At 39.6% G+C, this 22,623-nt stretch overlaps 1 protein-coding gene across 2 annotated transcripts in view; it reads right to left on the bottom strand.

The window, feature by feature from the left end:
• calcr.L (calcitonin receptor L homeolog) overlaps positions 1 to 20,238 on the bottom strand; it is a 155,083-nt gene extending 134,845 nt beyond the window's left edge. The window contains exon 1 of one of the 2 annotated variants that reach the window (XM_041565895.1): positions 19,936 to 20,238. The gene's annotated coding sequence lies outside the window, so the exon portion shown is untranslated. The remainder of the gene's footprint in view (positions 1 to 19,935) is intronic. The other variant, XM_018267316.2, reaches the window with a different exon arrangement.
• Positions 20,239 to 22,623: the final 2,385 nt, after the last annotated feature.

Consider the following 22,623-nt stretch of genomic DNA (forward strand, 5'->3'; position numbering starts at 1 on the left):
CAGTGATGGAGTGATCGTACCGTAACTAGCAACCTCAAAGTATTATACTGTGCCATTTCCATGCGCTCAATACAGTTTATGCAGCCCATCTACCAATATTCTGTACTCACCCGTCCATCAGAGTGCAGAGGTGAACCGGAACTTGCTCGCAAGCCGAGCAGATCAGCGTACAGGCGTATAGTAGCGTTGCCTAGCAACCCTAAAGCTTGGGTCCGTGTCCCGGCGCTTTCGCAAACCTCCATCTGAGGCATATCAGCGCCGTATCACTTAGTGTGCACTATTGCAGGACCATGGGAACTTGCTGGTCCGACGGGGGAGCCGGTTCACTAGTAAAAGAGAACCAGAGCCACCACGTTAGCCAGCTACTAACCCATTATTACGGACACAGGGTGCTAGGAACTTATTGCTAACTATTATCAGTGCCTAATCGCCTTCCTGCACTGAGTCCACATACACTCACAGGGTGCTATAGTAGGTATACCAGGGAAACTGTATAATGCAGCACAATCACAATAGGTGAAGTAAGTGGTATTAGCGGTACAGTAAAGTGAACTGTTAAAAAACATTACATATAGTATCAGCGAATTGCACATGTCTGGAACAGGAAAGCAAGAAGCTACAAGGTAGCAACCAGGCCCGGACTGGCAATGTCTCTGGTCGGGCAAATGCCCGAGGGGCCGCTCTATATTTAATTCAAGTGGGCCACTCCGAAAATATAATCCTAATTAGAAACTGGGCTGCACTTGCCCGTGAGTAATCCTGCAAACACGCAAATGGACGTGGCCGAGACCACTTAATCACCTTAATGCAGGGATGCCTCCACCGTCCAGAGAAGAGGGGGCGTGGAAAACTGCTACGTCACGTTGCGTCGGAGGAAGCAGATGTGAGGATTCATTCACTCCCTGGGAGCGCGCAAAAACTAACAGACGCGCATACCGTGTACGAGACACGCTATTCAGAAATAACTGCCTTATTTACATCCTGCACAGGCTGCTCTGTCTTTGAAGGAAGATAGTTGCTGGCCAGGTCAATGCTCCCCCCTCATCATAACTTCTGGTCTGCCTCCTGGAATGCGCTGCTGCTCTGAAAATTAACACAGTATTGCCCAAATTCAAAATGTGCCTGGCTTTGGATTGTAAGGAGATTTTAACTAAACAGAGCATGTGAAAGAAGGAATATACAATTCAAAGCTAGTCACACACACTAATAGAAGCTGCTTAAAAAAAGAATTTTGACTAGTTTGGTAGTTTGCAAGTAGTTAATGATCAGCAACCGGTTAAAGACATATAATGAGCTGGAGAAGTCTTAAAGAGCTTTTCCTGATAATCCTCTTCTTGCTGCGCAGCGAGTCCGGTAGACTGACAGGATCAATCTTAGAAAAAAATGCTCCTGCACAGTGGCTCCTGCTTCACTGTTAATCGTAGGTGTACGTGCAGCTGGCTCCTCTCCGACTACTTTCATAGTCGAAGAGATAAGGACAGCACAGTGATAAAAGGGAGTAGGGCTTTACCCTAGAGCAGGAAGCAGCTGAACTGAGTGAGAAAGGTATATTATTCTATGCACTATTTAGAGTCATTTTAGAGATAGAAAAAAAAGTACCAGCCTAGGTGGTACCTTCGGTAAATGTCCCTAACTCTTTACTTAGCCCTCGGTGCAGATTCAGGGCATCAGAGTTCACAGGCTCCGTCTTCTTCTCTTCCGTAATCTACGGGTCTTCTTCCGGCGCTTTGGCAATTCCCGTGACTTTCAGCACATGCGCACTTGTCGTGAAACAGAAGATTGCTCCAACTACGCATGTACCATTATGCCACTCTCTTCCCAAAGAGAAAAAGATGGCGCCCGTGAACTCTGATGCCCTGAATCTGCACCAAGGGGTAAGTAAAGAGTAAGGGACATTTACCAAAGTACCACCTAGGCTGGGGTGGGGGAGCAGGAAAGGGGATCTTTGGGGATAGGGGTTTTTATTAGCAAGGGTTTGGTTTTCCTTTAAGTGAGAAAGACAGCACTTTATACACATAATTGTTTGCAGTTTTACCAATGAGTGGATGTGTATAAAACCATTGCATGTTTATGTGTGGGCTGCTTTGATTTTTTTGCCCGGGCTGCTTTTTACCCCCAGTCCGGCCCTGGTAGCAACAATGTAGCCAAAGGCAACTGTAGTAAATGTTCAAGCAGTCCACAAGCTACAAAGTATCTTTTTTAAGGCCCCATAGTACTGATAAAATACAGCAAGATGCTACTTTATGAAAATTGTATTGGGTATGGTTCATCAGATGAAACACCCCAAAGGTAGTGTCTCATTTAGTCCACGGGGAGTCACAGTGTCTAATTTGTGAATCCATCTTGATTCCCTCTTAAGTAGCGCTTGGTCTCGATTGCCTCCCCTATCCAGGGGGGGCTGATAATCTATGGCCATACATCGAAAGGTGGGCAAGGAATGCCCTTTCAGTAGAAAATGTTTGGCCACTGGCTGTAGGGCATTGCCCTCTCTCACAGCTTTACTGATGGCCGACCTGTGGTTTGCGATGCGTTCTTTGAGGGTGGTGCTTGTCTTGCCTACATAGTAAAAGCCGCATGGACAAGTGATGAAATATACCACAAAGGATGATGTGCAACTTAGTCTGTGCATAATCTTGAATCTTTTACCCGTGTGTGGGTGTGGGAAGTCAGTGCCAGTAAGTAGGCACCTGCAGGTCACGCAATCAGGACATTTATAGCATCCTAGTTTCTTCTGTGCGGTGAGCCAGTTTGTAGCAGGCTGATTCAGTCCTATAAGGTCAGTTCGTACCAGTATATCTCTTAGACTACGATCTCTCTTGTAGCCCATCAATGGTCTGGGTGCTTGATGAAGTGATAAAGATTCGTCCATATCAAGCATTTGCCAATTCTTTTTAATACTTGTAGATAGGACCTTGGATACTGGTGAAAAAGTGGTAGTGAAAATCAACCGATCAGACGAGTTACGTATCGTAGGTTTGCTCGTCAGCAGTGTGGATTGTGAATGCTGCAATGCCCTCTCCAGTTGCTCATTTAGCAAATCCACAGGGTATCCCCTCTCCAAAAAGCGGTTAAACATTTCTTTAGTTTGTATCAAGGCTGTTTCTTTCGAGCTGTTGTTGTGAATTACTCGGAGGAATTGGGAGTATGGAATCCCCCTGATAGTAGCTGGCGGGTGGTTGCTGTTCGCATGCAAAATAGAGTTTCGGTCCGTCAGTTTTCTGAACAGTCTAGTGCCTAAGTGGGAATCGACAAAGAAAATGTTAAGATCCAAGAAGTCAATGTTATTAGTATCAAAGTTTAGAGTAAGCTTGATTGGTGTGTCCAAGCTATTCAGATGATGGAAAAACAACAGCAGGGCCTCCTGGGAGTTAGTCCATATCATGAACAAATCGTCAATATAACGAAAGTAGGTAAGTATCTCCCTGCCCACTAGAGGCATGATATGCATTGTTTCAAACTCAAACATGAAGATATTTGCATATGAAGGTGCGAGGGCACTTCCCATGGCTGTTCCCCATATCGTGAGGAATCACTGTGTACAAACTTTTGACGTCCATCGTCACCAAAATGCAGTCTGGAGGGATATCTGTTATTTCATTCAGTCTTTTGATCACATGGCGAGAGTCCTGTGTATAGGATGGCATTGTTTGCACTATCGGCTGAAGGAAATGGTCAATGTAGGTAGACACCGATTGATATAATGACCCAACCGCTGAGATTATTGGTCTGCCAGGAGGGGCAGAAAGTGATTTATGCACCTTTGGGAGTGTATAAATAATCGGGGTGCGGGGGTATTCCGTAACCAAATAGTTATACGTATTAACATCCAGCCATCCCGCATCTCTGGCCATAGTGAGGACACCATCTAATTCTTTCTTAAAATTGTTCGTGGGATCAGACGGCAATGATCTGTACGTGGTAGTATCTGAGAGCTGACCTAAGAGTTCATTTTTATAGTAAGTATAATCCAATAATACAATGGCTCCACCTTTATCAGCCGGTCTGATAATCAAGTTATTATCCGCTTTCAGTGTTTTGATAGCCTGACGTTCTGGAGGCGAGAGGTTGTTGAATGTACTTGTATGTCCCTCATTCTGCTTAACGTCTCTGCTTAATAATTTTCCAAAAGTTTTGATAGGAGCTGGTGTGTTAGTTGGATCAAAAGTACTTTTAGTTTTAAATGTAGGCCTAATTTGAACTGAGCTATCGCGGAAGTGTTCTTTTAATTTAAGCTTTCTTTGGAATTTGTGTATGTCAACTAGCACGTCAAATGTGTCGGGGGTAGTACTGGGAACAAAAGACAGTCCTTTCGTTAAAAGAGAGATCTCACCCGGGGAGAGAATGTGTTGACTAAGGTTGAATACTATACTCTCCTGCCCCTGGGGGGTTTTCCTCTTAGGTTTGCGGTTCCCCCGTCTGGTATGCCTCCGTTGTCTCCCTCTTTGTCCTTCTTGGAGCGAGTTTTGACCCCTAAAAAAGTTTTAGTAGTGCTATTGTCAGGGACGGTGTCAGAGTCTGTAGATTGATCTGAGCTATCTACTGTAAGTAAGGTCCTAGGCAAGCGTCTCCTTCTGAAGGGGATCCTTGGTCTGTCTGGTCTAAGGCCCATTAACCAGCCATAGACTCGCTTAGATTTATAATCATCAGACACTTTTTTTAGTTTGTTCTGTTTGAAATTAGTCAAGTCAAGTTTGTATTTGTCAATTGTTGTCTTAATTTTTTGTTCCCAGTCTGTCACAGTATCAGTATGCAGAGAGTCTAAGTACTTTTCTTCTAGTTTACCAATATCAGTTTTAGTTAAAGCCAAATCTTTGCCAACTTGTTCAACAACTAAAAGTATTAGATCGAAAGAGCATCTATTGAGTATCCCACACCATTTTGCACAAAACTCAGGATTGTTACGTCCTATGGTTGGGATGTTGTTGATCCTAAAGCCACGGGGGATCAGTCTTTGTCTATGATAGTTAGACAGATAAATCCCGTGCAGTTGAAGATCTAATTCCTTTTTCTTTAGGGTAATTAGTTCATGGTAAATATCAATGTTGGAGGTACTTACTGCCACATCGAGAGGTGTTTCCATAAACAGAATCCTATCCGCATCCTGTGTGGTGAAGGCAAAGTCCAAATTAGTATCGATGTCAAAGGTATGCTGTGAGAGGTCCTCCGCCATTGTTGATGTGGTAATAGATCAGTGGTAATCGATGTGTCCAGTGTAGAATGCAGTCGGTGTGTTCTATATGTAATTAGTCTCCCCAAGTAAGCCTGTGGGTCAGCAGGGTTATATACGCAATCATTAAGCACAAACAAGCTTCAAAGGTATAAAACCCCAAAGCTGGACGTCAAAGCTGGGTGCGGAACCAAAAGAGCGACCCCCAATAGAGTCAATCCATTGACTCGGACCCAAGCTTTAGGGTTGCTAGGCAACGCTACTATACGCCTGTACGCTGATCTGCTCGGCTTGCGAGCAAGTTCCGGTTCACCTCTGCACTCTGATGGACGGGTGAGTACAGAATATTGGTAGATGGGCTGCATAAACTGTATTGAGCGCATGGAAATGGCACAGTATAATACTTTGAGGTTGCTAGTTACGGTACGATCACTCCATCACTGGCTTTGTTTGTCACCACTTTACCCTCACTGATTACGGTTGCTATGACCCCCTGGTAACCGTTTTTGGCGCCAAACCTGTTGGTTTAAATAGCCACTTTAGTGCACTGTTATGTTTTCCTTCCCTGATGAAGGTTCTCAAGTAGAACCGAAACGTTGGATAAAATAAACCTGTTATAATCAACTTCCTGATGCTTTTGACATGATTGTTTGACTCGGAGTGCTGTCACCACTGGATCTATACATTGTATTTACTAAGGACTGGCACCCAGTTTTGGATACCTCTTATGGTGTGCGTTCCACTTGGACTACTATATATTTTATATATATATATATATTTTATATATATATATATATATATATATATATATATATATATATATATATATATTTATATATATATATACATGCACAGATGTGGGACCTGTTAACTAGAATGCTTGGGACCTGGGGTTTTCCCAAACATTGAGTCTTCTAGAAAAACATTTAAACATGAATGAAACCAATAGAATTGTTTTGCCTCTAGTAAGGATTAATTCTATTTTAGTTGGGATCAAGAACAAGGTTCTGTTGTATTATTACAGAGAAAAAGGAAATTACTTTTAAAAATCTGAATTATTTGATTATAATGAAGTCTATGGCTTATATTTCTGACCTTTCTGGATAATGAGTTTCCAGATAACAGGTCCTAAACCTGTATGTATGTGTATATGTATATATATATTATATGTATATACAGGTGTATTACATAGTTTTTGATGTTAGAGGAAAAGGAACAGAAAGATATGACAGATAATAGGAAGTAACTTTTTGTGGGGTTGGGGGAAACATTCTCATGGTACAATCCACTGATTGGCTGATCTTATATAAAAATCAGCTCTGTGGGAGAATACATACAGTTATTTAGTTTATTTTCTACAAAGAACTAGCATCAATGTTACCAGCCTACCAGCTGATTAGACTGTTACTGTGGTGACTACATCTTTGAATGTATGCAAAAATGCTGTATCCGCTGGATATTGGCAAGGAAATGAAATTAATTTACTATTTCGGGATTATGCTCACTGCAAACTTGGAGCTCAGTTAAAAAAGTCATTAAATGAAAAGTGTCAGTTGGAGTTGCCAGGAGGTTTAATAACAGCACAAAATGTGTCTGATTAATTGTTACTGGATTCGGCTGATACCCTGATTAAATTGCCATCTTAACAGACTGTAATCAGATATGTTTCAAGGCTGATATAAAGCAAGGAAAAGAATATGGGTTCCATTATCCAGAAACCCATTAACCACTAAGATTCCAATTATGGGAAAGCCAACTCCCTTAGACTCAATCATTTAATCAAATAATTACATTTTTTTTAAATAATTTTATTTTTCTTTGTAATAATAACACAGTACCTCGCAAGATCCTAAAATATAATGAATCCTTATTCAAGGCAAAACAAGTTTGTTGGGTTTAATGCTTAAATGATTTTTTAGTAGACTTAAAGCATAGATAATATCGGGAAAACCCCAAGTCCCCAGCATTCTGCATAAGAGGTCCCATTCCTGTATTCTATGATTAATTTTTCGGGTGGAGATTTTAAATACTTAGGGGCAGATTTATCAAAGGTTGAAGTAAAATTTCAAATTAAATTCGAATATCAAGCAAATTTTTGTGTACTTCGACTATGGAACAGTCCAAATTCGATTTGAAAAATAGAATATCGAAATTTATCATGTACTTGATCTTTAAAAATTCGACTTTGACATTTCGCCATCTAAAACCTGACGAATTGCTGTTTTAGCCTATGGGGGACCTCCTAGAACCTATTTGCAGTCAATTGGTGTACTTTGAAAAAACAACGTTTTTTTTGGGAAAAACTTCAAATCGAATTCGATCGATTGCGCTTATTCACCCAGAAAAAAAACTTGGATTTTTTAAAATAAATTTCGGTTGGTCTTTTTTAATTTAAATTTCGACCCTTGATAAATCTGCCCTTTAGTCTAGACCAGATTAGGGCTCATTTTCTAAATGGGAATATCAAGCAGATTTTGGGCCCATTTCAATGCCTCTGAAATTGGGCATGAAAAGTTTCACCTTACAGTGAGTAGTGCACAAAGAGGTGCAATTTAATCCCGCCATGTCAGCGTAGATGTTTCGGAGGAACGCAGGCGTTTACATGTGTATCCCTAACTAGCATGCCATTTCATTGGTGATAGAAGAAGCACCTGTAAGTGAAAGGCACATTGTAAAGTCACTGTATTACAGAATACCCCGATGTTGTGCTCTGAACCTTGTACTGGATGTGTTAACAAAGATGCAACCACACAAGGAACAACAGACTTTTGTACAGAACCAAACGTAGGTGCTAGTGGAAGGTATTTGCTCATTAGTACACCAGTGCTTGCCCCTACCCTTTATTTATAAGCCCTATTTATTCATTTAGTAGATATATATGTAGTTATATATATGTGTTTATGGTCAAGGACTAGGGCATTAAATTACCCTAACAAAGTATTAGTGACTGTCACATGGTGCTACATATTGCACACCATGACTGACTTATATAGAATGGCCAATTCTAAGCAAATGTTGAACTGGTCTTCATTATTTATTAATTTAATGTTATTTTTTTAATTATCTGCCTTTTTCTTCTGACTCTTTCCAGCTTTCAAATGGGGGTCACTGACCCTATCTAAAAAAAAAACAAATGCTCTTTAAGGCTATCAATCTATTGTTATTGCTATTTTGTATTGCTCATCTTTCTATTCAGGCCCTCTTCTATTCATATTCCAGTCCTTTATGCATAGGTGCTAGGCAGTGGCGTTCGTTGAGGGGGGCGGGCCCTGGTGCGTGACGCGCAGCCGGGCCCCGCCACCCTCTGTAACCGCCGCATTTGGCCGCATTTTCAGCGGCGAACGGACTGCCAGGAGCCCCGAGGGGGTGCGGGCCCTGCTCCCCCCGGTAGTTCCGCCACTGGTGCTAGGGTAATTTGGACCCTGCCAACCAGATTTCTGAATCTGCAAACTAGGGAGCCGCTGACTAAAAAGCTAAATTACTCCAAAATGATAAATAATAAAAAAAAATAATAACCAATTGCAAATTGTCTCAGAATATAATTTTCTACAACATACAAAAAGTTAACTCAAAGGTGAACAACCCCTTTAAATAAAGGTTTATGGCTGGGCCCAGATTGAGCTTTTTTTCCCCTGCCTATCACTATCATGCCAGGAAAATCAGCCTTCAAGATACTCCAGTGGAACTACAGCAAATACATACAATTAATACAGAAAATGTAGACATACACGTAGATGTAGGGATATAAATACTCTATGCAAGATTACCTTTCTTTCTTTCTATCTCATATTAAATTGTAAAACTGAAGTGCCCATTTGGGTGGGCTTATGACAGTTCTATATACTTGTGATCATTTCTGTATAATTACAGTATATCTGTATTTTGCATCGGTAGAATATTACATACGTGACCCAAAACCTCTCCAAGCTTGCTAGAGCTACCCTAGAACTATGTGTACCTTGTCAGTTAATGCAAAATAAGAGTGTCTGCAATGTACTTTTTTAATTCATCACACTGGGTGTTTCAATATCTTACAGTGGCTCAACAGTGCACTAACCCACATCAGTAATTAGCATTGATTGGTCAAGTTTGAGCCGTCTATACATTGTTCAATAAGCCAGTTTATCTGTTTCCAACCAATCCATTATCAGAGTGTATCTATAGTAATAAGTCAAATCTACTGGACTCCCTGTATTTCATTTCTGAATTGAGAAAGCCAGTCCGATGACTAGCAAAACGCCTTTAAAAGAAAATACAGCAAGTCCAGTTGATTACTGATTAGTAGAATGGATGTCTCCCATAGACTCCATAATAATTAAATAATCCAAATCTTTAAAAATGGTTTCCTTTTTCACTGTAATAATAAAACAGTCCCTTGTACTTGATCCCAACTAAGATATAATTAAGCCTATTGGTTTATTAAGGGGCAGATTTATCAAGTGGTCGAAGTGAAAAAAATTCTAATTTCAAGCTATTTTTTGTGTACTTCGACTAGGGAAAAGTCCAAATTCGATTTGAATTTGAAAAAAATTCGAAAATTCGGATATCAAAATTTATCATGTACTATATCGAAATTTATCATGTCTCTTTAAACCTTCCAAATTGCTGTTTTAGCCTATGGGGGACCTCCTAGAACCTATTTGGAGTCAATTTGTGGACTTCGACTCTAATTCGATCGAATCCGATATTACTTCGATTCACATGATTCAAATTCGAACTAAAACGGCCTATTCACCCGAAAAAAAAAATTTCTCTTTCCTGTTCTCTGGAGCTATCTATTTGTTCATTCTAGACACAAGGGCATATATGTGCTCTAATTATTATTTAGAAAGATCTACCAATCAGGATGGATTATTTTCCAACCCCAAAGGCAGCTGGGTAATGTTCTTCTACATTTTGTACAGAAGAGATCATAAGGTGATTTACATTTATTATATACTGTGAAAGACAAAATAAACATCCACATTTTAACATGAGAATTCGAGACATACAATCTTGTGAGACACACACAGGCAGTACAATCCCATTTATTCCTAACACATTTATTTAAAGGGGATGTTAACCTTTACATAAAATCTTGCCTATTGCCTAATGAAAGAAAACACAATTCTAAAAATACTTTCCAATACACATTAAAGAGTGGTTCAACTTTAAGTTAACTATTTGTATGGTCGTATGCAACTTTTCAATTGGTCTTCAGTTTTTCTTTTTTTATAGTTTTTTAATTATTTGCCTTCTTCTTCTTCTTCTGACCCTTTCTCAATCAATGCATTGTTGCTAGGGTAATTTGGACCCTAGCAACCAGACTGCTGAAATTACAAACCAGAGAGCTGCTGAATAAAAAGCTAAAGAACTCAAAAAGGACAAATAATAAAGAATGAAAACTAATTGCAAATTGTCTCAGATATCATTCTCTGCATTATACTAAAAGTAAATTTAAAGGTGAACAACCCCTTTAATTTAAAAACATCTGTGGTTTTAAAGTTTAAAGTGTAAGCATAATTGCACCAAGAAATGGTATTTTTCTGCATTGCTCATTTTTGGAGGAGGGGGGTGTACTGGTACTTTCAGGAAGGCAGAAAAGCTACAGATTTTGACTGAGGCCATTTCTCTAAAAATCGGTAATCTTTGTGACGCAATAGACCAACAATCACTGCAAATTTAACAAATTCTTTGTGAGCATGTAAAGTCTAAAATAGAATAAGGCTAGAAATGCTGTATTTTGTATACTAAATATAAACATGAACTTACTGCACCACAAGCCTAATCAAACAAATGATTTATGCTTTCAAAGTTGGCTACAGGGGGTCACCATCTTGTAACTTTGCTAAACATCTTTGCAAGACTATGGGGCAGATTTATCAAGGGTCGAATTTCAAAGGTTAAAAAACCCCTTATAGTAAAATCCTTCAAATTGGAAGGATTTACCGCAAAAGCTTCGATCGAACAATCGAATAAAAAACGTTCGAATCGAACGATTCGAATGATTTTAAGCGATTGATCGAAGGATTTTTATTCGACCACAAAAAAATTAGAAAAGTGCTGCGGAAGGTTGATTCGATCGAATTAGATCGAATTTGACCCATTCGATGGTCGAATTACCCAAAAAAACCTTTAAAATTCGAATTTTATTCCATTCGAATTATTCCCTCGAGTTTAGTTAATCTGCCCCTATGACTGTGCACATGCTCAGTGTGGTCTGGGCTGCTTAGGGATCATCATAAACAAAGCTGCTTAAGTTCTGCATGGCTGGGAAGTAAGGTGTGGGCTCCCCCTGCTGTTCATAAGTATGATTGTTTCCCTGCTCAGCAGTTAGGGACCGTCTGACAATTCCTATCCACAGCAGTAAATGAAGGGAGAATTTCACTGCATACAGTCAGGTTTCTTATAAAAACAGTACACATTTTTTAATTAAAGTATATTGGAGATAGGTTTCTTTTTCATTAAAGAAAGTAAAAATGGGATTTTATTTTTTTTGCCTTTACATGCCCTTTAAGCGCCAAGTCAGTTTCCCAAAGAGACCTGCTGATCTTAAATTGTTACAATTGTTTCTTTGCGTATGTTAAATCGTTACAAAAGTATCTAAGTGCACCAGCCACATATTCTGGAAACTTTGTATCTTTTCTGGCTGTTTTTTTTAACCACACTTGCTTTGGCTGTGTAAATCCTGTGAGTGCCATCACTACAGACATTCTATTTATCAATGTTTGCATTAACACTCTTACTAACAAAATGTGTGCAGCGTGTATATATATATATATATATATATATATATATATATATATATATATATATATATATATATATACACAAACATCACAGTAAACAGTAATCAGCTTGGAGAAAGGAAGTGAAGTGTTCTAAAAGTTTGCTGTGATTATCACCTTAGTTAGCCAAAAAAGGACTCACTTTCACAAGGAGCTTCTCACCTGGGAAAATGAATCAGACTGCTCACATCTTTACACTAGATATCTCATTTATTTCATGTATCACAGCCACTATAGTGCTGATCCCAATGTTCTTAACAGATTGGATGCTGTCACACTCTAAGCAATCATCTCAGTCCTCTTTATTTTGTAACCTGCAGACACAAACAGCAGGGTGGCAACCTTTATTTATACAGCATGATTTGTATATACTGTACAGCCAGGAGGTACAGAAAGTACAAAATACAAATGTTAAGATACACAGGAGGTCCCTGTCCTGTAGAGCTTACAATCTTATTTCACTGTATTTTAATTCTAATTTAACTAATTCCCCTTTATATGAAAGTAGTTTGTAATGGTCAAAAATCACTGGAACCTAGATTGTGCAAATAAACCAATTAGGAATACATTTCTCTACAGGCTGTGCAATGACTGCAGTGATTTATGCTAAAAACACAATAATTTTCCATTGAAAAGACTGTTGTGAACGGTATGTACCCTGTGAGTCAGGTAATGTTAAAATACAGGTATCTGCATTTATAAATATATTATGACTTGATGAATTGGGTGTAAAACACACTCGCACATTTAAGGGACTATTAGCTGCACTGAAATTGATTGAAAATGTGCCTCTGGGGTCAAAGAATGGGATAAATTCTAGGAACATAACCAGTATGAAAGTTCTCCCCTCTATCCCCTCTATATAAATATAAATCAGCACAAAACACAGCGTTGTAGAATAAACAAGTCAGTGTGCTGTACTAAACAGCTACAGAAATATAAACTGATTGTAACCCCCTCACTTGGAGTATTTTCCCATTAAACAACAAGCATTTTGCTCAGACTCATTCAGTTGCACAAAAAGGAAACTGTCAAGCAATTCCTGGGAATATATCTTATTGCTTCCAAAGGACCATGAAAGAGAAATTGTTTCCTTTCACGAGTCAAAAGCTAAGCCATTCATGCTAGTATATAACGATTATCCGAGCATCACTTTTCTACCCTCCGAGTGACCTTGTACAACTTCATGTACTGGATTTAAATATCTACATAGAAGCCACAGTGCAGAGCCTTCCCACACAGTGCAGAGCCTTCCCACACAGTGCAGAGCCTTCCCACACAGTGCAGAGCCTTCCCACACAGCACAGATCCATCCACAAAGTGCAGAGGAATCCACACTGTATAGAGACATTCCATGCAATACAGAGCCATTCCACACAGTGCAGATCCATCTCAGGTATAACCATATATCTCCACTGCATTCTCAAGTGCCTCTTTTTCCTTTCACCCGTTTATGGTTATGCCACATGGGCTACCCAATATCTGCAGCTGCGTCTCCCAGTGTGCCTGTTGTCATCAATAAACATGGGTTTGGGGCAAGCCATACTGCTTCCAGCCCAACCCATAGTAATATTTAGGCCCATTATGAGCATATTAAGATATGGCAGCCACTAAAAGGTTAACTGGTAACACCTTTTAATGATTCCATTAGAGTACACAAACACATGGGTAGGCACGCCTATTGGGTGCCAAGGTAGAAACCACAAACACAGGAACTCCTTATTGGATGATCCTCCGTGAGAGAAAGTTCTGCCCATCTTAGTGCAGATCTCTCATTTCACATGCTGTTTCCCAACTATGTATTCATGCAAGAAACTGAAAGAGTTTAACAACATATGACAACGCTAATAAAAATAGACTAAATGCAGTATATTAAATTGCTTTTCTGAGTAGTTTTTCATTATATATGTAGGGATCCATAGGGTTAAGTTCCCTTATGGTCTGAAAATTCCACAAGTGTTGGACCTAAATTGGATAAGGGAGGGGGAGCGAGTCCCTTGTCCCTAGTGTGCCCTAGCAGTTCTAGATTTGGCCAAAAGGTGTAGCTGTTGTGTAAGAAGCTTGTAAAGCTGAGCTGCCATGTGCTCAGTCTCAGTGTACAATCCAGTTGGGAGTGCATAGACTGTAGCAAAGATGTAGGGACCTGAGGAATGGTGAGGCCTGTGGTGTATGAGGCCCCAAGCCTTGTGAGCTCAACCTTGGAGGGTTTAGAGCTCAGGGGCAGCAAAGAGACTGTGATAGACATTGCCTGTGAATGGATTCCAGTAAAGAGGGCTTTGTTGTGCTCACATTGCAAATAGTGCTGGGAGCTGTGCCCTGAATATTTAAAGGGCATGTAAAGGCAAAAAAATAAAATCCCATTTTTACTTTCTTTAATGAAAAAGAAACCTATCTCCAATATACTTTAATTAAAAAATGTGTACCATTTTTATAAGAAACCTGACTGTATGCAGTGAAATTCTCCCTTCATTTACTGCCGTGGATAGGAATAGTCAGACGGTCCTTAACTGCTGAGCAGGGAAACAATCATACTTATGAACAGCAGGGGGAGCCCCCGCCTTACTTCCCAGCCATGCAGAACTTAAGCAGCTTTGTTTATGACGATCCCTAAGCAGCCCAGACCACATTGAGCATGTGCACAGTCTTAGTCTTGCAAAGATGTTTAACAAAGTTACAAGATGGTGGCTATAGGTATAAAGCATTTCTAGCCTTGGTCTAATTTAGACTTTACATGCCCTTTAAAGCAATCTTTGTGTGCTCGGCTTGGATAGCTTGGAGTCCGGCCTGAGGATGTTGAGACGCTGTGGATTCCTGTACCAGCTCTGTGTGAGTCCTGCATATGGGAGAGTATTGAAAGGCTCCAGCGGGTGTCCCTTTTGTGAGGACAGGTATTATGAGTGTGCCTGCTACATGGAAGCTACTAACTCTGTCCAACAGGAGAGGTATTTGGGCAGGTAGCGCTACCTGGGGAAGGTTTAAGAGCTCTTTGGAGAAAAGGGACTGTGACTCTCTTTATCCACCCGGAGTGGAGAGGGGAACTTTGCCTGGTAAGGACTGTACCAGGAGTTAAACTACTACACGGGATCCCCAGGGCTGGGGTCATTGATATGTAAATTGTGATTTTCCATTGATATAAAGTTCTATCTATTTTACTGCATTGGTGTGTATTATTTGTTTTCTAGTGGGACCACCCGTAGGTGTATCCCCAGATCCCACTAGGTGGAGGCACTGCCATGGAGAAAAAATCCCAGTACCCTTTCATTTAGCAAAGGGGCTTCAGGACATGTGTATGGTAATATGTTAGTAATGTATATCCATAAGTGGTGGTCAACATTATAGAATGGCTAATTCTAAGCAACCTTTCAATTGGCCTAAATTTTTTCTTTTTTATAGTTTCTAATTATTTGCCTTCTGATTCTTTGCAGCTTTCAAATGGGGGTCACCTTTCCCATCTAAAAAATAAATACTCTGTAAGGCTACAAATGTATTGTTATTCCTACTTTATATTACTCGTATTTCTCTTCAGGCCCTCTCCTATTCATATTCTGTATTTCAAATCAATTCATGGTCACTAGGGTAATTTGGATCATAGCAACAAGATTGCTGAAATTGCAAATTGGAGAGTTTCTGAATAAAAAACCAAATTTCTTAAAAATCACAAATAATTAAAAATTAAAACCAATTGCTAATTGTCTCAGGATATCATTCTCTGCGTCATATTAAAAGTTTATTTAAAGGTGAACAACCCCTTTTAAAATATAATGAGAGTTGCAGTGAAGCCAATAAAAAATAAGGTCAAGCTGCTCCCCAATCCTTAAGGTTTTAGGTCACATACAGGTACAATACATTTATGGGGAATCACTGAACTGTTAAAAAGCAGCGCTAAAACACACCTTACTTGGCCCAGATTTAGTGTAGGGAGCAATACATTGCCAGCAGTAATCCCAGTAACAACTGCTTTAATATTTCAGAAGAATTGCATGTAACATGCCATTTGCACAGAGCAGCTAAAAAAGCCATTATCTCAACCTTATCTACACAAATTGCCATTTCACCCGGCGCAGAGTTTCCAAGGGGGGACACCGCGAATAACATTATAAATGGCACACTTACAGAATCAAGCATGTGCACTCGCCTGTGTGATATCATTATGTGACAATGCAAACAAGGGGATGTTTTATGCTGCATGTAATGACTATTAAGAAAATAGCATTAGAGAGCAGGGAAGATAATGAAGTTTATATTTTGTGTGTGTGCACTATATGGCTATGTACACATAGAGCATGTATATACATATAAACCTAAATGCATGTATAAGTGCATATATATGCAAATGTATTTTTATCACAATATTTCATACCCCCAATATTAATCTGGATGTGTGTCAAATGCTATAACAATATACATGATGCGTTTACATGGACACTACAGATTGACATAATTCGAATAAACAATCACAAGTATTACAATATGTTCCAGATGCATTAAAAAACTTCTGAAATGTGCCTGTGTGCAAGCTCTATGTAGATCAAATTTTTAAATAACTGAACGCCTCATTTTCTATGGCTTTTTTATGAATACAGGGGCAGGTACAAAGTGCTAGTTTGGAGACTTAATTGCAAGGACATTGACAATATTCTCCAGCAACTTGCAGCGCACCAGTGCACTCATTCATTCTGCTCTGATGCATAGCACCTAAATGAACAGAAAGGAGGCTAAGGAACCCTGCAAGTACTGCCAGGCTGGATAATGCAGTAATTAGCAGGTTGCATCAGTAGCTGCAACTATTAGCAGTACCGGCATAGGATTCCTTATCCAGAAACCCGTTATCCAGAAAGAATTTATGGAAAGGCATCTCCCATATACCCCATTATAATCAAATAATTCAAATTAAATTTTTCCTTGTAGTAACAAAATAGTAGCTTGCACTTGATCCTGGCTTAAATATAATAAATCCTTATTGCATACAAAACAATCCTGTTGGGTTTAATTCATGTTTAAATGCTATTTTAGTAGACTTAAGGTATGGAGATTGAAATTAGGGAAAGATCCCTTATCTGGAAAACTCCAAGTCCCAAGCATTCTGGATAACAGGTCCCATATCGGTACAATAGGTACATTCTATGCAGTTAACAGTTCTCCAATGTTTGATATTAAACACTCAATAGCCAACAGAGCTAATGAATTATGTAGGGTATATTTAATTTAAGTGTGTCTGTTCCACAGAGCAGAGATAGTGTTTAAGGACTGGAAGAAATAATTCTAGAAAACATCAACACTTAAAAGGTGCATCAGATCCCCGAATAGATATGAGGACCATATGGCCATTCTATATAAATCTACATGCTTGAAAACTGAAGGGAACTGATTTGAGAGGTTGAGGAGACATATATTTAGAAGCTGATAAAATGCATACAGAATGCATATATATAAAATTAGCAACAAACATAAGCCTTAAGCAAATCTCATTGGTAATAACATAATTTTTTTTTTCGATAACATGTTCAATGCCCTTTCTTTAATTAACTATAACAAATGATTTCGGGGTCTTTAATATGCAGTGCATCTAACAAAATAAGTATCAGAGACATGTACTGAAAGGGTTAAAATTACCACCGTATTCACATAAGTTGTTTTTATAAATGGCCTCCATAGGAACAGCAGTATTTTCTAATTACAATTTGTTTCCCTGTGTTATTTATGGCAACACAGGGAGCATAAATATTATTATTGCATGTTTTTGTGTAGATGCCAGAAAGATTCAGCCTGTTCTAGTGATTAGTACGCTACACATCAATATCTGTATTCCATAGTTAATTCAGCTTAAAGGGACGCACCACTATTTTGACATTCCTGCTATTCCATACCCCAGGCTGGAGAATTTTTTAAAATCACCATATTTTCAGAGCTATAACAGCCCAAAAGGATCTTTTTTTTAATAAATATTGGGGATGGCACAGCAGGAATTTACAAACAGCTTCAGTACCTGTTTAAGTAATTATGGCATTTTCTGTATTTGGGTGGGGGGTGATTCAGAGGCAGAAACTACTTTACAATGATAAAAGCTTTTAAATATTAGCTTATATCTTTTCTTCTCAGTTACCTGTTTAAAGAAAACAACAAAAAATGGAACTGTCAGTCAAAGTTTCTAACTATCAATGATATTTATGGGGGATGCAAAATCCTCTTACAAAAAAACCATAGGTGTGGGGGACAGGGGGTTAGACTGTAGTACCAAAGCACAGGTAACTTCCAAAGAAATGCTTTTACTTGGCATCATATATATATATATATATATATATATATATATATATATTTATATATATATATATATATATATATATATATATATATATATATATATATATATATATATATATATATATATATTCAAAAAGGCCGGTTGCACACAGAACACAAAATAATGCCTAGGTGCTGGAACAATCGGTCATAATATCATAATATCATAAACAGTAAGGGAACCGCACTAATAGGTGTTGTGAAAATATGATGTTTATTCTCAACGTTTCGGCTCTTAAACGTGAGTCGTCATCAGGAGGTCCTGATGATCCAAATTATTGAAAGAACCCTTAAAAAATAATATTATATATAAATATATCAGGTCTTACAATGAGTTTTTTTTCCAGAACCAGTAATAAAATAGCAATGACCTGCCACTATGACATGTCTGGAACTACATCCTAGTTGGAAACGGCAATTTAACCTTGGTGCCCGATGGGGGGAAATACACAATATATAATTGTCACCTTGCTTCAAGAATCCCCTAATGACTTGTGCTAATGATTACATTAATCCTTCATTCCAGTGAATAGAATTCTTTTACTGCAGATCAATTGCTAAGAGTAAAGCTGCGCTGCTTTCCCAAGGAATAACAAATATTTATCTGTGCCCCACACATTTTCGGGAATTGGTTGAGAGTGCAGATGTGCAGTAGCAGGAAGAGCACTGACTTTTATAAGGGAGTGAATGGGATTTGTTTTGACAGATGGTTGCCACTGACGCTGGATTTCATGTGAATGGTGGATCGATTATAAGTAGTCACTACCGGGCAATTTTCCACATTGGTAGGGGTGAACATCACAGTTTTAGTTAGGGAAGCAGCACCTTATCATAACATTTCACACTATGTGCACCACACTACCCCTGGTGTCTATGTCCATGTACATATCACTAGCACGCTACCCTCAGGTATCAATGTCCATGTGCAAATTACTAGTACACTATCCCTTGTTGTCTATGTCCATGGGCACATTACTAGTACACTATCACTTGTTGTCTATGTCCATGGGCACATTACTAGTACACTATCCCTTGTTATCTATGTCCATGTGCAAATTACTAGTACACTATCCCTTGTTGTCTATGTCCATGGGCACATTACTAGTACACTATCACTTGTTGTCTATGTCCATGGGCACATTACTAGTACACTATCCCTTGTTGTCTATGTCCATGGGCACATTACTAGTACACTATCCCTTGTTGTCTATGTCCATGGGCACATTACTAGTACACTATCCCTTGTTGTCTATGTCCATGGGCACATTACTAGTACACTATCACTTGTTGTCTATGTCCATGTGCATATCACTGGTACACTATCCCCTGGTGTTTTTTTCCATGAGCAGTAGAACACTATCCCATGGTGTGTGTCTATGTCCAGGTACACTTCACTAGTACTCTATCCCCTGGTGTTTAGTTCATAAGCACATTACTAGTACACTATCCCCTGGTGTCTCTGACCATGTGTATATCACTGGTACACTATCCCCCTGGTGGGTTTTTTTCACTGAGCACATCAGTAGAACACTATCCCCTGGTGTCTCTGCCCATGAGCACATTACTAGTACACTATCTTTCTCGTGTTTTTAGTTCATAAGCACATTACTAGTACACTATCCCCCTAGTTTGTACATTTCATTCACAGAACTGATGCTCACAGTACATTGATGCTAAAGAGAAAAGTTAGGGGTAACTTACAGTATGTTGGTCAATTAGCGCAGTATGGCTATTGCTGGTGATACTCCTCAGATGAACTTCTCACAGTCAATTCCCAAATCTGTATCCTCAGCGCAATAATAGGGTGAGGGATAAATCCCAAGAGCACAGTTATATTTGGGTATATCCTGCACACAGGGGGGCTCAGAGCCAATCCACAGGAATACACAGGAACACACAGGCTCAGCAGTGTATGGATATGGAATGTAGCTCAGTCTCTGTATGCGAGTGTCCTGCACAGCGCCGGGCAGACAAGTGAGTAGGGAAAGATGTGCCAAAGTCTAAAAACCTGACAGCCCTAGGGGCGGGACTTGGTGCTGTGCATAATCTGCTGCAGCCGCAGGGTCCTAAACTCCTTCAGTTTCTTGCATGGATATATAGTTGGGAGAAGCATGTGAATTGAGAGATCTTTACTAGGGTCGGGTGGGCAGAATTTTTTATCACGGAGGATAATTTAGTTTATGACCTCTATTCTCACCCGTGGAATGGTTCTGTCGCTGTTCAGAAAAGCTCTGTATTGTGTGGAAAGCCTTTGTACAGTGTACAATGTCTCTGCACTGTATAAGACGGCTTTAGACTATGTGAATGTCTCTGCACTATATAAGAAGGCTCTGCACTGTGTGGGAGGGCTCTGCAGTTTGTGAGAAGGTTCTGCACTGTGTGGGAGGGCTCTGCACTATGTGAGAAGGCTCTGCATTGTGTGGGAGGGCTCTGTACTGTGTGAGAGGGCTCTGCACTGTGTGAGAAGGCTCTGTACTGTGTGAGAAGGCTCTGCACTGTGTGGGAGGGCTCTGCACTGTGTGAGAAGGCTCTGTACTGTGTGGGAGGGCTCTGCACTGTGTGAGAAGGCTCTGCACTGTGCGGGAGGGCTCTGCACTATGTGAGAAGGCTCTGCACTGTGTGGGAGGGCTCTGCACTATGTGAGAAGGCTCTGCACTATGTGGGAGGGCTCTACACTGTGTGAGAAGGCTCTGCACTGTGTGGGAGGGCTCTGCACTATGTAAGAAGCCTCTGCACTATGTGAGAAGGCTCTGCACTGTAAGGGATCTGCACTGTGTGGCTTCTATGTAGATATTATATACCGGGCATGAAGTTGTGCTCAAGGTCACTCGGAGGGTAGAAAAGTGACGCTCGGATGATCGTTATATACTAGCATGGATGGCTTAGCATTTGACTGATGAAAGGAAACAATTTCTCTTTCATGGTCTTTTGGAACTAATAAGAAATAGTCCCAGAAATTGCTTGACAGTTTCCTTTTTGTGCAACTGAATGAGTCTGAGCAAAATGCTTGTTGTTTAATGGGAAAATACTCCAGGGGGGTACCATCATTTTATATTTCTGTAGCCTTATTCCACAAAGAGAGCTGTGTTTTGGGCTAATTTATATTCATTGGTAGAGATGGGAGCTGCCATACTGTTTATGTTCCTAGAATGTATCCCATTCATTGACTCCAGTGGCACAATTTTATGAAGACTTTCCCAATCAATTTCAGCATGTCCCTTAAATGTGGGAGTGTTTTACACCCAATTCATCAGAAGTCATAATATATATACAAATGCAGAGACCTTTATTTTGACATTAGCTGATTCACAGGGCACATACTGTGCGCAACAGTCATTTAAATGGAACATTGTCGTGTTTTTAGCATAAATCACTGCAGTCATTGTACAGCCTGTAGAGAAATGTATTCACAATGGGTTTATTTGCACAGTCTAGATGCCAGTGATTTCTGACCACTACAAACTGCTTAGTTATAAAGGGGAATAAATTACATTAGAATTAAAATACAGTGAAATTAGATTGTAAGCTCTACAGGACAGGGACCTCCTGTGTATCTTAACATTTGTATGTTGTACTTTCTGTACCTCCTGGCTGTACAGTATATACAAGTCGTGCTGTATAAATAAAGGTTGCCTTCCTGCTGTTTGTGTCTGTAGGTTAGAAAATTGCTTAGTGTGTTTGTGTGACAGCATCCAATCTGTTTAGACCATTGGGATCAGCACTACAGTGGCTGTGATACATGACATAGATGAGATATCTAGTGTTGAGATGTGAGGAGTCTGATCCATGTTCCCAAGTGAGAATTCCTCTGTCTGTATAGTATCACTAGTTCACTTCCACAGGGCATGGGAACAGTAGTTACCGAAACATAAGGAAAAGTTTACATAACGTTTCCTTTGGGGCAATCTTACAGTATTCATTTGTTGCGTGGGTCAGCTGACAGTTCAATCAGTGGAGGGTAATGACAAGGACAATTCTAGCTTAATCAAAGCCGATCAAAGCTTACACCAACATAAAGCATACTGAATCATGCTCCAACTGACGTAAAGAAGTGGTTCACCTTCCAACACTTTTTTTCTTTCACTTTTTTGTTTTCAGATTGTTCATCAGAAATAACAACCTTTTCCAATTACTTTCCATTTTTTATTTATTACCATTTTTCCAAAATCTTAGTTTAAAGTTCAATGTCCCTGTCTGGTGTTTCAGTCTGGCAGCTCCGTAATTCAGGTGCAGATTCTGAACGGTTACAATTTTGCAACATTGAGTTGATACATTTCTCATCAGCGTCTCTGGATTATTAGCAACTGTTGTATCAATTCTAACAGCTGCCTGTAATGAAACTCAGGGATTCAGCTCAGCAGGGACAAAGATAATAAATGTATCAACTAA

The sequence above is a fragment of the Xenopus laevis genome, chromosome 6L (assembly GCF_017654675.1).
Source record: "Xenopus laevis strain J_2021 chromosome 6L, Xenopus_laevis_v10.1, whole genome shotgun sequence".
Taxonomy (NCBI): Eukaryota; Metazoa; Chordata; class Amphibia; order Anura; family Pipidae; genus Xenopus; species Xenopus laevis.